The 14,261-nt window shown below is 40.8% G+C and overlaps 1 protein-coding gene and 1 long non-coding RNA gene across 22 annotated transcripts in view; one reads left to right on the top strand and one right to left on the bottom strand.

Annotated features, from left to right (window-relative positions):
* The window catches only part of Mbnl2 (muscleblind like splicing regulator 2), a 150,420-nt gene that overhangs the window by 78,704 nt on the left and 57,455 nt on the right, over positions 1-14,261 (bottom strand). The gene's annotated exons all lie outside the window — the stretch shown is intronic.
* On the top strand, positions 485-6,609 carry LOC110598669 (uncharacterized). 9 transcript variants are annotated; one of them, XR_013423486.1, is made up of 4 exons: positions 760-1,246; positions 2,165-2,725; positions 2,940-3,005; positions 3,129-5,078. It is a non-coding gene; the product is annotated as an uncharacterized LOC110598669 (long non-coding RNA). The 9 variants fall into 9 exon arrangements; XR_002484561.3 differs by adding an exon at positions 5,157-6,609 and having other exon boundaries at positions 763-1,246; positions 2,165-4,113; positions 4,208-4,323; XR_013423485.1 differs by having other exon boundaries at positions 759-1,246; positions 2,165-2,450; positions 2,940-5,120.

Raw genomic sequence — 14,261 nt, 5'->3', positions numbered from 1 at the left:
CCCAATTGTTCAAATAAGCCCTCTCTGCTTCATTTTCCTCATCTATAACATCAGGCTCCCTGTTTTACTAATAGATTGCAAGAATAAATGGAGTTTTGCAGACAGAATGCCTGGCCCTGTGCACAGCAGAGAGCAGGCAAGTAACAAATGTTCACGCTACCCCCACGCAGGGGAATGTCTTTATGTTGACACAAATAGTGCCTGTGCCTGAGGTGCTAATTCTGGTCTCATCTCATTAAGCAACCTTCACTGAAAACTAATCCCAGTGATGGCCTCCATTCTGAAGTCCTACTTAGCTTAATAGATTTACTACTAACTTGAGCACGACAACTGCCATTGTTACTTATCTCTTCTGAGGCCGATGTCTATTTTTGTCAATTAGATGGGTGTCTCTGGTGGGGAGGGGCGCGGAGTTAGTGTCAACTGTACTCATCATTGTTAAAAATGTCCAGTATATTTATTGAGTAAAAGAATGAATAAGAAAATACCAGTGTGAGACCAAGAGGTCAGTGGTCATGTTTTTAATATTATAGTTATCATCCAGTTCATGATGAGCATCAGATGTTTGAAACGTTTCAATGGAAGTTAGTGTGGAAGAGAGTGGGCTGAAGGCATTGTAGGTAAAAAGTAAAATGAAGAGAGTGGCATTCTTGGGAAAATTATGGGGATCAAGTGGGTTGCCAGGGAACCTTTACCCACTTGGAATTAGACAGGAGCTTAGGCAACTGAAGGCATGTGACCTCTGTCAAGATCCCTCGTACCCACATTAAGCCATGCAAAGAACACTGGTAAAGCACAGGTGCCCTTGGCCATCCCTCACTCAGAACAACACTTCACATTCCCCTCCATCTTCCACTTGTGTTGGTGATGGAAGAGACAACCAGAGGTCTACCAAGTGTATTTTCTTTTACTTCTACCATAATAGAGCTGTGGTTGGACATGTGGTCATCTGTCCAGGTCTTGAATTTCCATTGCCCTTTGCTATACGGGATGGCTGTTAGGCCAAGTTTTTACCGATAGGTTAAGAGTGAACATCATGCATGCAGTCTAGAAGTTAGGAGCCTTAAGGTGGTGAGTGGACCTCTTCCACATTTTCACCTTTTCTTCAAGACCAGTTGGGAACTGGCTGCAGCAGTGACCTTAGCCTGGACCATGGTCCAACTCCTGGACCATGACAGAGCAAGAATAGGAAACGAACCTGGGACCTGAATAACCGTGGAACAGCCACTGTATCCTCTGAGGAGAGGTAAGATTAGCTTCTTGTTCATTATTCTATGCCATATAGTTAAAAACCAGGCAATTTTTGGGTCTCTTGCTAAAGCTTAGCTGCTGAAATCTAATTAACATATTATATATATATATATATAACTTATTGAAATGTATTTCTATTTCAATTACAAACACATAATAGCATACAAAATATTACAGTGAGGTTTTCATTCTTACTGAATAATATTTTGGGGGATTTTTATAAGTCTTGTGGTATGTGTTTGCTATAGGTGACAAATAACAAGGACAGATACAAGATAGATAGACAGACAGACAGACAGACAGATAGATAGAGAGATAGAATCGTAGTTCTACCTTATTTTTGAAACACCACATAATCTTTCACAGTATCCAGTATCGACAAACCGCTCTCTGTTTAACCAATTTCCTCCCTACATTACTTTATTGATCAGCTTTGTGGTTATTTTTACTTTTCCCTATTATCAGTGTCACTGATGAACATTCACGTCCATGTCTCTTTGTGCACAGACACAGGCGTTTCCCTGTAACAAACATCTAGAAATGAGATGGTTGGTTTGCATAATGAGAGCATTTGAGAATATAACAGATAGTTACAAGCTGTCCTTCAAAAATTCTTAAATCAATTTAAACTTCCATGACACGAGCATTGCATAATTCCTTGTAATATTGTCAATATTAGTAATCGTTAAATTTTATTCAGCTAATGGGAAAAATAGTGATTATTGCAGAAAGGATGGGGGAAAAAACTAGAAAATGAAAGTAGCTGGAATCTAGTACTATAAGCTACCCAAACCATCTATGCCCATGCTTTGTGACATTCAGAGACACCTGAACTACTTACACAAGCACAACCATTTATAGTCCCCATCCTGCAATTCCTAACACCCCTTTTTTTCCCTGCCTTCCTCCCAAGCCAGCGAGGTTCACTCGGAGTAACTTGCTTCACTCTACTCATTATACCGAAGGCTTGTAGGCTGCCGACACAGACCAGGTTGCCACATGACCTTGGGTGATCAAGAAGGCAAGCTTTAACGCATCAGCGAGTCTGTTTACTTTGTTAAGAATCAACTGTGCACTCTCCAGAGCTGCAGCCCTACTGCCACAGCCAGGGACAAGCAATTCGTCTGCTTTTGCATTCCCAGAGGATTTTCAGCACAAACAGGAGGAGTAAATGTACCCATCCCTCCCCACTCTAATAGGTATATGCTAACTATTCACAAATGTATGCTATTGTGTAAGTCCTTCCTGGTGAGTTTTAGACTAAAAAAATGCTTCTGGAATATGAGGAGGCCTGAGATAATTAGAGAATGATTGTGGAGAGGGGGGCGGAAAGGCCAGACTGGTGTTATGCCGAGGGAGGAGGAGCGGAAGAGCACGGGTGGACTTGTGAACAAGTCCTAAGTCTTCCCAGCTTACGTGTGATTTCTGCATAAGACACCGAATCCCCCTGAGCGCCCGCGCCTTTGTGTTTCAGGTAAGGCATTCTCAGGTAAGGCATGCTAACCATGCGGCAGCTGCCACTCCAGGTGCTTGGGAGATGTGTGAGAATAAAACCAGGTCCCTGCCCTGGAGCAGGAATGGACTCCAAAAAATTAGATTTATTCTTCTATTCAAGATGTATTACTGAACTGAATTTTTACCTGGTGCCAAACGCTGTTCCAGGAGTTGATTTTCATTTTCTTTTTTAGGTCTCCTCTTTTCCAGAATTATTTTATGGATTACATATGACACACTGAAACTGTCCACCACGTATGGTATATGAGCAGCTAATGCAGCTGGGATTGTTATTCTTATTACTCTTTTCTTTATTACATGCTCTTCTGTTCCTTTCAAAGATGGTTTTATTCCTCTATTCATTTTTGTATTTGCTTTTTTAGGTGTTTGTTTATACTGGTTTGTCTGTTACTACTCTGTCTCTACTTCAGTATCTTTTCACCTGGTTTTTGTCAGTGTTGGTTTGCTGGGACGGACACACAGGGCCACCATCATCACCTGGAACCAGAGAGGGCAACCACACAGAGAGGAAGGGTATGTGGACTCCTTCATCAGCCTGTAGCGGCGCTTTCCAGGGGTGTCTTATTCTTGACTGCCTGATGCATGGTCCTCACCAGGATAACTCCTCAGGTGGATGATGTTCTAACAGGGAGACACGGAAGATGGAGAGGCAAAAGGACAGAGCTGGGCGGCTGAGTCGTGGTTGGAGAAGGCAGTCAGCAATGTCTGTGCTGCTCCCTCTCACCCATTCCTACCCCCCAGGTTCCCAGTCAGGTCCAACGGCACCTTCTCCCCAATCTCCAGGGCTCACAGACCTCCTTCCTGGCACTAATCACACTGGAGAGCAGTGACCCCGCATCATCTTGATCTCTCATCAACTCTGTGACTTGAAGGCAGGAATGGCATTTCACCGCCGTGTTTTTTTAATGCCAAAGCATAACCAGGTTCACATGAGACCCTTAATAAATTCCTATATGATGAACGCACGAAGGGAGAAAGTAGAAGAGTTAACAGGGCAAGAGCCTACGGGCAAAGCACAGGTGGAAAGTAAATCTCCAGAAGGAATGAAAAGGGAACCTTGACCTTCACATAATGACCCTTATTCAACAGTGCCATGTGTACAGGAAGGCCAGAGGACTCAGAGCGCAGGACCGGGGCCTCGGAAGGGGAACGCCCTTTCTCAACAGAAAGAAAAAACTGGACTCGTCTCCTTTGCCATCCCCTTCTCTGTCTCTTCCTCTGGTTGATGTCCAACCATTTAATGGACCTACTGTTTCAGTGACAGAGAGCTGGGTTCAATTCCCATCTCCTCTACGGAACCTTCCTCATCTCCACGAAGCCAGACATGACACATGGGTCAAGAAATCTGTGGGTCTAGCTTTCCTCACTTTTTACTATATTGAAATATTCAATCCAACCATCTCAACTAATGATGGTATTTTTTTTTTTTTTTGCTTTTCAGAATCTTCTGCAGCTAGCTACAAATTTAAGTGATAAAGAAAGTTTGAGAGCATCATTTCTACTATCTTACTCAACCCTACTTCTGTTAATGATGAGTCACTGAAGTGCCAAGAATAGGTACCAAAAGCTTGTACAGCATATTAATATGTTCAGCAGCAAACCACCCTTCACTCCCGATATAATCTTAAGTTTCCTCTGGGAGGGGGGAAAGTGTTTCTCTGGATTCTTTTTATAAAAGCACCTTGAAAAAGCTTCTAGATACTCAAAGACATGAATCTTTTTCTGTTCCCTTGTGTATATCTGATTTAAAGGTTAATAAGTAATTAGGAAGAACACTCATCCCAAAATTACCAATTAATATGCCATCATTTTCATTAAAAATGTGATTAATTTATTGTAGCACAAATGTCTTGGACTGGCTAATAAAAAAGTTACCTAAAGCAGTTCTAAATCTTTCATGGAGAAAGAGAAATTAATCAAAATCAATCACTTTTTAAAATTACGGTTTGGGTTTGAGAGATCAAACAAAGGAGCGGAAATGAGTGTCTCCATTATTTAGTGTGGATAGAATCTGACAGGGTTCCATGGTTTATCTTAGACTCTGAGTCATTATTACTAAGAAAACCTAATAAGATATCTTGGCAGATGTTTAATATGGAAGTTTGACAAATAACAGTTCTTTGGTTCTTGTAATATAAAGCAGCCCTTTTATAAATGAGATCAAACTTTTAAAAGTATCCAGATATATTTTGTTGGTTTCCTAGGAGACTGTGAATGGAACATTATGACTAAAGTATGTTATGTATTTAAACTTTGTTCCATACCTTAAATGCTGGCATTAGTCATGTATTAAAAATTCACAGAATTCCAAAGTTGAAGAGTTCATGATTAAACTTGTACCATCACTCCAAGAACTCTGCCAGATTTAACTGTATTTAATGGTTTTACAGATCCTCAGACTGCAATTTCGCCCTCACCAACTCCTCTCGGCATCTGCCCGGTTCCAACCTCTCTTTCTATTGTGTGCGTGGAATCACGGCTGAGTTGGCCGGCTGGTTTAGTGTTTGATGGAGTTTAGAACAGCTCAAGAGGCAGCTCAACACCATGTGGATATGTAACAAGCTCTAATGGGAGTCCTTGTCGTGAGTGAAATGAACCAAATGTGGTGTTAGGAACTACACGATCGATTCAGACACAAACTAATGATTTTCTGATGCATCATAGATATTTATTGGTTGCTAGGCAACCAAATATTTCCACACTGACACCAGGGAAAACTTGTATTGCTAAGCTCGGATTGGCCGTGTCCGTAATTAATTCTGCATGGGACTGTCTCCCAGTGTCTCTGGCATGGAAGAAACCTAAAAAGACACTTAATCCGAAGATCAATTGCAGGCTTGCATCTATTGGAGCAGTTCCTGAGCTGGGAACTTTCATTCCTCAAGGCATGTTTGGATGCTTCTTCCTCATATTGAACAAAGATGTGTCTGCCTACAGGCCTCATGAATGTTGCTCCCATTCTTTACATAGAGCAAACTGTACCTCCTCTTCAATACTGAATATATTTGGAGAGGGCTTACACGTTTTCCCTGCATCTTTTTTCCCCCCCTCCAGAGTAAACACATCCAACTCATTGGTTCAACTCCATTTTCTCAAATACTGATTGTTCTCCCCTCCCAGTGAATGACACCATAATGCTTCAAAGGGCAGCAGCTTGGATCGGTTGTGGTGGTTTAGTTTAGAGTGATAGCTAATGACTTGCAGGCTGTTGCATTGTTGGAAACTGCGATTGAAACTGACACAGGAATAAGAAGTCAAAGGGTGTGGGCAGGCACCTGATCTATTTTTTATCCTGACTTGGAAAAAGCTATCTATGAGTTAGCATAGTTTTCTGCCTTATTCGAACCTTGTAAGACCAATGGAAACTTCCAGTATCTTCAGGGATACATAATAGATTTATGCAGCTTAAGAACAGTTTCAGATGTGATGAGATCATTTAAAGTAATGTTTTCTAAATTTGGCCATGTGTCTGAATCACTCTAGAGCTTCTAAAAATACAGATTCCTGGGATCCATCTCCAGGGCTGCTGAACGGGTAACCTCCCGAAGTCCCCAAAGGAATCATGTCTGGCAGCCACTGACACAGGGTACACAACATAAAGTGGGTCTTTCCTTTTAGCTAAATTCTACCTAGACCACAAAGCTCCGCAGCACCACATTGTTTAGCTGCCTATTGCAGTTGACCCATGTAGCTCTTTTCTTAAAAAGTCTCTTCAACTTGGGCTGGGGATATGGCTCAAGCCGTAGTGCGCTTGCCTGGCATGCACGGGGTGCTGGGTTCGATCCTCAGCACCACATAAAATAAAATAAAGATATTAAACTAAAAAATAAATATTAAAAAATTCTCTCTCTCTCTTTAAAAAAAGTCTCTTCAACTAATAATTAGTATTAAAAAGTTTAATATTTAGTTATTATTTTTACATGGCTTTGTGTCTTCTGAGTGTTAGTTCCCATGTTTATCCTAAGGAACATGGCACAATAGTGAATAGTCATGGGTTCACTGGTGAAGGGTTTTGGAGGCAGAAAGAGGAAAAAAAAAGAGACAAATAAGAGGCAGATACGGGAACACAGCTGGAAATGTTGAAGACTGGGGGGATAAAGACATGTTTTGGAGGAAGTTTCTTCTGCATCAAGCATGTGGCCTGCTACCAGACGGAAGAGACAGAGTTGCCAAGGGCAACTTGATCTCCCCTCCTCCAATTTCATCTTCAGAGATGCTAGACAGTAAACCACAAGACAATGCTGTATGAATATGGCCATCGTTTATTAGTATTTGAGTTTTCAGCCCATCCAAAAAAGCCAGATGTGAATGAATTCTATTTCTGTTAGTGCAATTCTATCACCTCTCATAATGATGTTCACCTAGATGGTCAGGCACCTAAAAAAAGCTCCCAAGTAAGGATCCAGAGATCTCTTAGGTAGTTACACAGAATTTTTTTCAACATCAATTTCAATTTTAAAAATCAAATTTAAAAACGATGCTTCCATGAGATAAAAATTGATAGGATAGAGTTGAAAATAAAAGAATAAAATAGGATATGTCAGGAAAACATGGAAGAAAAAAGCAAGGGTAGTGTACTCATATTAAAGAATGAATTGGACAATGGGTTAAATACTTATTGATCCAAGGCCTAAAGATGCCAGGAGAGTCAGCAAACACTAAGCCCAGAATAGCATAGTATCATTCTATGAAAACAAAAATTGTTAGGAAACACATGAGTACTATTAAAATTGTTTGAAATACTATAATTTTCAGACAGTTCCAGGAAACAAAAATAAATAACTGTGGACATAAAACACTCAAATTAATTCATGTTTGAATAAATAACTATACATTGTACCTTAACAACAATAAATGATCTTCTCAGGTGTCATGTGCCACATACAAATACTGATCATAATCAGGACCAAAATGTATTTCAGTACATGTCTCAAGTAGAAGTTGTACAACTTCATTATTGCAGTAATAAAATGTCATTAGAAACTAATAATGGAACTTCAAAGGGTTAAAACACCCCAAATTACTTGCTTGGATATTTTAGAAATAGTTGCATAAATAATGATCCAGTTAAGCAAGCTAGAACATAACATATTTGAGAACATTATTTAACTAAAAGCTCTGAGGTACAGCCAAAGCTGTTTTACTAGTAGATTCATAACCCTAGAAGCTTTAAAGAAAAAAAAGACTTATATGAGAACAGAACTAAATATTCTACTCAGAATTTAGGCATAAAAGACAAAGAGATAGGGAAAGAAAATAATAAACATAGAAGTGAAAGATAAAAAGAAACGTTATAATGAGAGGAAATAATTTTATTTTATAGAATCCATAGTTAAGACCCAGCACAGATTCTTTAAATAGAACAGGCACATCACTGGGAAATTTAATTCAAAAAACGAAAGGAAAACAATAACTTGTAAAATATCATTTAATAATATTTACAAAGAAGACTGACTTACAGAATAAAATAAATTATTCTGAGTGATAAAATTAAAAATCTTGGTGAAACAAAAATTATTTGAGAAGCTTAGCCTCAGCAAAAGTGAGGCGCTAAGCAACTCAGTGAGACCCTGTCTCTAAAATACAAACTAAGGCTGGGATGTGGCTCAGTAGTTGAGTGCCCCTGAGTTCAATATCCAATACCACCCAAAAAATTGTTTAAGAAAAATGTATATCAAGATGAACTTTAAGGGGGTGATCATGAACTGAAATCTATTTTCATGAATGTCTTGAGTTTGTCAGGATGAACCCAACTACTATATATAATCATAAAGATCTAATAAAAAAAAGATAAACATAATAAAAAAAACTATAGAAAAATAAAAATAAATTCAACTTCTTATCAGGAGATTATTTGTATTTCCAAGTAGAGACTTCAGCAATTAGGGGAGAATATGGGGCTCTCAGAGATGAATCTGGATCTTGACAATAATTTCTGCAACATAACTAAAGTAGAATAGTTTAGATTTTTATTTAAGATGAAAACTGGAAATAAAAATAATTCTGGAAAACAAAATATTAAATACAACTCTCTGGCTAAATGCTAAGAACAAGTTAAAAAGAGACTCAACTATTTCAAGACTTGGCCAAGGAAAACCCCAAAATAATAGGAACTCAAATCATACCAGATAGATTTTGAAGGATTTTGCTACATGAGCAGGTCAGTGCCTAAGTCTGTTTAAAAAATAAACCAAGTTCTCCCTGGAGCCCTGCTTTACTAAATGGCCCTAAGTGGCCATGGAGAGAACAGCCTTCGAGAACTTTAAGAATAAAGTGACCAGGGCTGTGGGGTGCAGCTCAGTGCTGGAGTCCTTACCTAACAAGTGCAGGGACCTGGGATCAATGCCCAGCACCAGAAAATAAAGATAAATAAGTATATAGACACATAGATAAATAAATAAAGTGTCTCACAAAATAAAAGAACCATGAGAGATGCGCTCTTAAGAGGAAAGGGCAGATTCCTCTTCAAATGATGGTCTCCATGAACTGAAGGTCCATAAGAAAAGGTACTAACTGATCCTTTAAATAACTTGTCACAGTCCATCTCTCCTAATGAATCTGCCTCCAAAATTTATTTTAAACCTACACATGTCTCCCTGTCTCTGCCACTACCACCCCAGTCAGATGTCACTACCAGGAACCGGGAAGATACAAGGGCCAGTGGGAACTGATGTCCTGGCCATGCCACCTCCTGCAACTAAGAGGCAGAGTGTCTTTCCACAGCACAAATGAGGGCCTGCGTCCCCTCTGCTCAAATCAGTGGGAAGCATCAAATGCAAATGCATGCCTTTCCTCTTAGTCACTGTCTCAGGACCCGGTTCCTGGGATTGGCCAACACGTCTGGGTCCCAGCAGTGATGTCTGCCTAAAGCCCTCCTGGATCACATGGTTTGCTACTGGAATGCCTTATTTCCTCTCTAGCCCTTCTCACAGCTGGGAAATAACTAATTTGGGGAGGGGAGGTGGGCTCTTTTGTTACCCCCATTAGAACGAAAACCCCGTGAGCTCAAGAAAACTCAATATAGAATATTTCTGTAACATATTTCCAGTGCCCAGCCCAATGTCAGTCAAGCTGTGGACACTCAATGCTTTGTGAATGACGAGTACTTTGGATAAACTGTGATTATTTCATTAGTTTTTGTTAAAAAGTAAACTGAAGCACACTAAAATTTTAAAGAATATTTGAACAAATGGTGATTCATGAGTTGGGCCGCTCCACCCTAAAAGTGGTCAGGAACTCCACCGAGGGAAGGCAAGGGGACAAACCAGGAAGACAAGCTAACAGTCGACTGGTTATGATTACACAGCTGCCTTGTTTGGCCTACTCTGGTTATATAATTATGAGTCTGCTGGTTGATTCTGATTGGTTGAGCTTAAATTCCAATTTCTTTTAAACATAAGCATTTATGAGAAATATCTCATGCCAAGTTTTGCTTCTGTTTGCGAATCAGATTTAAAGTTACATACGAGGCACCCAACTGGCTTGTCTGTTTGGGGATCCTTCAGGCCTGGTCTCTATACTAGCTTACTTTAACCCTTTGTTGCCAATGTTATTGTTTTCCTCAACTGGATTGTTCCATGAAAGTTAGGTCCTTGTGTCTTGTTGAGGCACCAAACATGGTGCTTGGCACTTAGCAAAGAGTCAATGATTCTTTGCAGAATAACTAAATGAATAAAGGTACTTAAAGTTCTCTAGGAAGTGAAGTTTCTCTCTCCTTAGCTTTCTGTACTACCTGGAACATATTGTACCTACTGGAATTCCTCATTAACAATTCCGTTATCCCAATATTTTTCAAATATCACAGCTCCTATTAACAGTTGGGTGCCCAATGGGAACGGAAGACAGGCTGTGTGAATTAACTGTCCCAAATGAGGCTGCTGCTGATTAATTTTAGATCCTGAGCATCTGGGTCAAGGCTTAGTTTCATGACAGGTGTGAAATGATCTCTTTGGTGTCATTAATGATTTTACTAAAGGCTAGGAGCACTTGAAGGATTCCTTCACAGGAGATTCGAGAAGTGAACTGAGTGGACAATTTTTTTTTTTAAACCTACATGTTCTGTATTGTATTTTTCACCAAGTAAGCTTTTATCTTATGATTCCTAACGTACCTTAACAATCACATCACTCAGTCAAAAATTAGACATTATATTTGTTTAAAGAATAACCAATGTTCCAGTAAGATGAGAGTGACTTACGTGAAATATTAACAGATGGAGCCACTTTGTTTTGCTTTAACTGGGGTTAAGGTCTCTAAGTCATTTTCTTTTTTTCCTTTCCCTGGAAAAATCTCATCTTCTATAGGACTGAATATTCAAGTGGGTATATGACCTCAGTACTAAGAAAGTGGTCTCATGGGTCATATCCCTAAAATGCAGGTTGGTCAGGCAGATGGCTTCGGTAAGTTTGATCACAAATAAACATGTCAACATCTACTCACTCTCCAAATCCCAAAGGTCAGTGGTCCTCAGAGTTTTAATCTTATTCTTGGTTACGACAGTGCTGAGAGAGAGAGTAACACACACCACGCTGTAATCTCTCAGCCGGAAGAAATCGAATCAAACCAAGTGGAAGGAATATGCTATTTAGTATTAGTGGGGTCAATTCATGGGGAAATTTGTGAAATAGATGAGGTTCATAGTTGGCGTATCCCCCGCAGAGCAAACCCGGTCTCCACAGCCCCAGGGTTGTGCCCCTGCCATGGTGTAGACCCTGGCATTGTGTGACAGGTGCCCCAGGCTGCTGGGAACTTACTGTACACTGAAATCAACACATTCGCAGTCTCAGGTCTCTGGTTGGGCTCTTCCCTCCCCCACCCTTATTATATGATGAATCAAGCTGTCCTCAATGGCCAGCAGGGAAAGGACTGGAGAATATCCAGAGTCCTCTTAGGTAACACGTAGATTGGCAATGCCTTTCTTTCCATCCATTGTATATGACTCAAAGGAGAGGGGAGGATGGTGTGGAGTTTAGTCCGAATTGTACAGACAGTGAGATCTCTGCTTTTAAATCTTAACGAGCAGTAAGAACCTAAGAAGAAGAGCAAGCAACCGACAATATGGTTCCGCACTTTTTCCTCTGTTAGGTAAGGATATCAAGGAAAAAGAACCAAGAAGCTCATCTAGGACAATCCCATTATAAAAGAAAGGAATATTAGGATAACTGGAAAAATAAGAAGCAACAATCTCAGAACTAAAAATAACTATTAAACGGAATGTATTTACTTTCCCGGGAAAAACATATTTCCGAGTTCTTAGTTTACAACAGATTAGCGATATTTCTGAGTCCTTATTTTGCAACAGATTAGTGAAAACTGTCAAACACAAGCATCCATCTGTGGCCAGCTTTTCAGGAACTGTAGAGTTGCCCACAGTGGCCCAACGCTGCCCTGTGAATTTTAATAACTTCTTGCTAACACTTGCAACAAGCCTCCATGTGACACGCCTGTTAGGACAGGACCGGTAAACACCTTTGAGTTGCAAACCGAAGACCCCCATTTGTGCAAAGCTTTTAACACTCATGTTTTTCTGTCTATAAACTAATGGGAGAAATTGACTAATAAGTAGTCAGAGAAGTGAATTACATTTTATTGGAACAGTTACATCTTAAAGTTTAGAATTTAAGAATATATTTATTCCATGCAAAGATGACGGTGCACCCATTAGTTGCCAGGTAGTGGGGTTCTGGCACCAGGTCCCTTCCTCAAAGCTTGACCTCCTCTCAAGGGAGGAGGTAGATGATGGAGAGACACAAAGATGGACCACATCACTCAAGGCTAAGTGCTGGGGGTGCTGTTGTGGATAGATGCCTGGCATTTAAGTAAAGACCAGGTAAAATGAAGAACTGAGGCCTGCAGCACCTGGGAAGAGCATCCTGGAGGAAGGGAAAGCTGGGGCAAAGTCTCTGCAGAGCCCACAGGCCACAGAACTGGTGCACAGTGACTGTGGGAGAGGGGCAAGACTATGGGACCAGCAATACAGCAAGGGCCGGGCCAGATGGGGCTTTAAGGGTCTTTGGATCTCAAGAGTGAAATGGAAACAACTGGAAAGTTTTGAGTGAGAGAGTGGGATGCTGTGTCTTATGCTTTGAAAGGCTGTCTCTGTCTGCTGAGGTAGGGAATGGCAAAAGAAGAGAGAGTTCCTATGACAGTACACTTGTGCATCTGAGACACCGTGGTAGTCATAGAAGAAATCGTGAGAACTCGTCCAATTAGGATCTATATGAAGACAGAGGAAATGGACTATGATGGGTTGGAGATGGCAATAATGCTAATAGAAGAATCAAGCTGGGCTTCAAGGCGCTTGATTTGATCAACTGAATGAATGGTACCAGCTATTGAAAATGAGAACACTGACAACAGAAGGGAGAATGGGAAATGAGGAGGTCGTTAGTGGACTTACCGAATTTGGTATGTCCCTTAAATATACGAGTAGAGGTTTCAGGTGAGCAATGGGATACAAGACTCGAGAACTAAGGGGTGGATTTAGGAATGGAGATTGAAATTAGGAAACATAAAGCAGGTAGAAAATATGTGTGGTCACTGCATCAGATGAGGTCATCCAGGGAGTCCAAGTGGGTCAGCAAGTCCAAGGGCTTTCAGACAAGCCTAATGAACAGGAAGTCACCCACTGTGGATGTGGGGGAGACGGAGAGATGTTCAAAGGCTGAACCTGGAGAGACTCCAGCATCTGGGCGTGGAGAGGAGGAGGGGGTTCAGGGAGAGAGACGGAGGAGGAGCCAGTGAGTCCAGGGGAAACCTAGGCAGGAGAGAAGCACCAAAGCAGCGCGAGCGAAAGGTCTCCAAGATGCCTGAGGACAGTCTGTTAACTCCCTCTGCCCTCCATGGTCCCTAGGCATGGGAAAAGTGGTCCCACTGTCACGGTGGTGGTGTTTAGAACTGCCTGTTGCGTGATGGGCATTTATTTGTTTATTTCAGAGGCTAAGTGTGGCAGTCTGCTGGCTGAGCGCATCCCGTGAATGCATTTTGTTTGGACTCCAAGGTTTAAAAATATTTTAACAGATTGTCAAGATTCAGGAATTGGAGAGCTTCCTATTGAAATTCAGATCTCTTTAAAAAATCACCTGAATTATCTCACGGAGACAGCAGCTGTCTGTCCTTTGGGGGAAACTGCCCTCTTTAGAGGTGGCATGTGCTCTCCTGTTATTTCTCTCCCAACAACCCGTGAGAACTCCCCAACACTGGAGGTAAGTCACTGATTCATATTATGTTTCTGCCTCCTCTTTAGTTTGCAATTCTGTTTAGCTGAAGACAGAATGGACGAGTGAATGAAGTGATGACAGAGGCATCCCTCAGTATATTGATGGGGGATTGATTTCAGGATCCCCTCAGAGGCTAACATCCTTGGATTCTCAAGTGCCTTCTATAAAATGGCCTGGTATTTTCTTATCACCGATGTTAAATCATCCCTAGATTACTTATAATTGCTAACACAATGTGAATGTTATGTACATAGTGGTTATACTAGACACATCCAG

This window comes from Ictidomys tridecemlineatus, chromosome 6 (assembly GCF_052094955.1).
Source record: "Ictidomys tridecemlineatus isolate mIctTri1 chromosome 6, mIctTri1.hap1, whole genome shotgun sequence".
In the NCBI taxonomy this organism is placed as follows: Eukaryota; Metazoa; Chordata; class Mammalia; order Rodentia; family Sciuridae; genus Ictidomys; species Ictidomys tridecemlineatus.
This window is presented reverse-complemented; position numbering and strand designations above follow the sequence as displayed.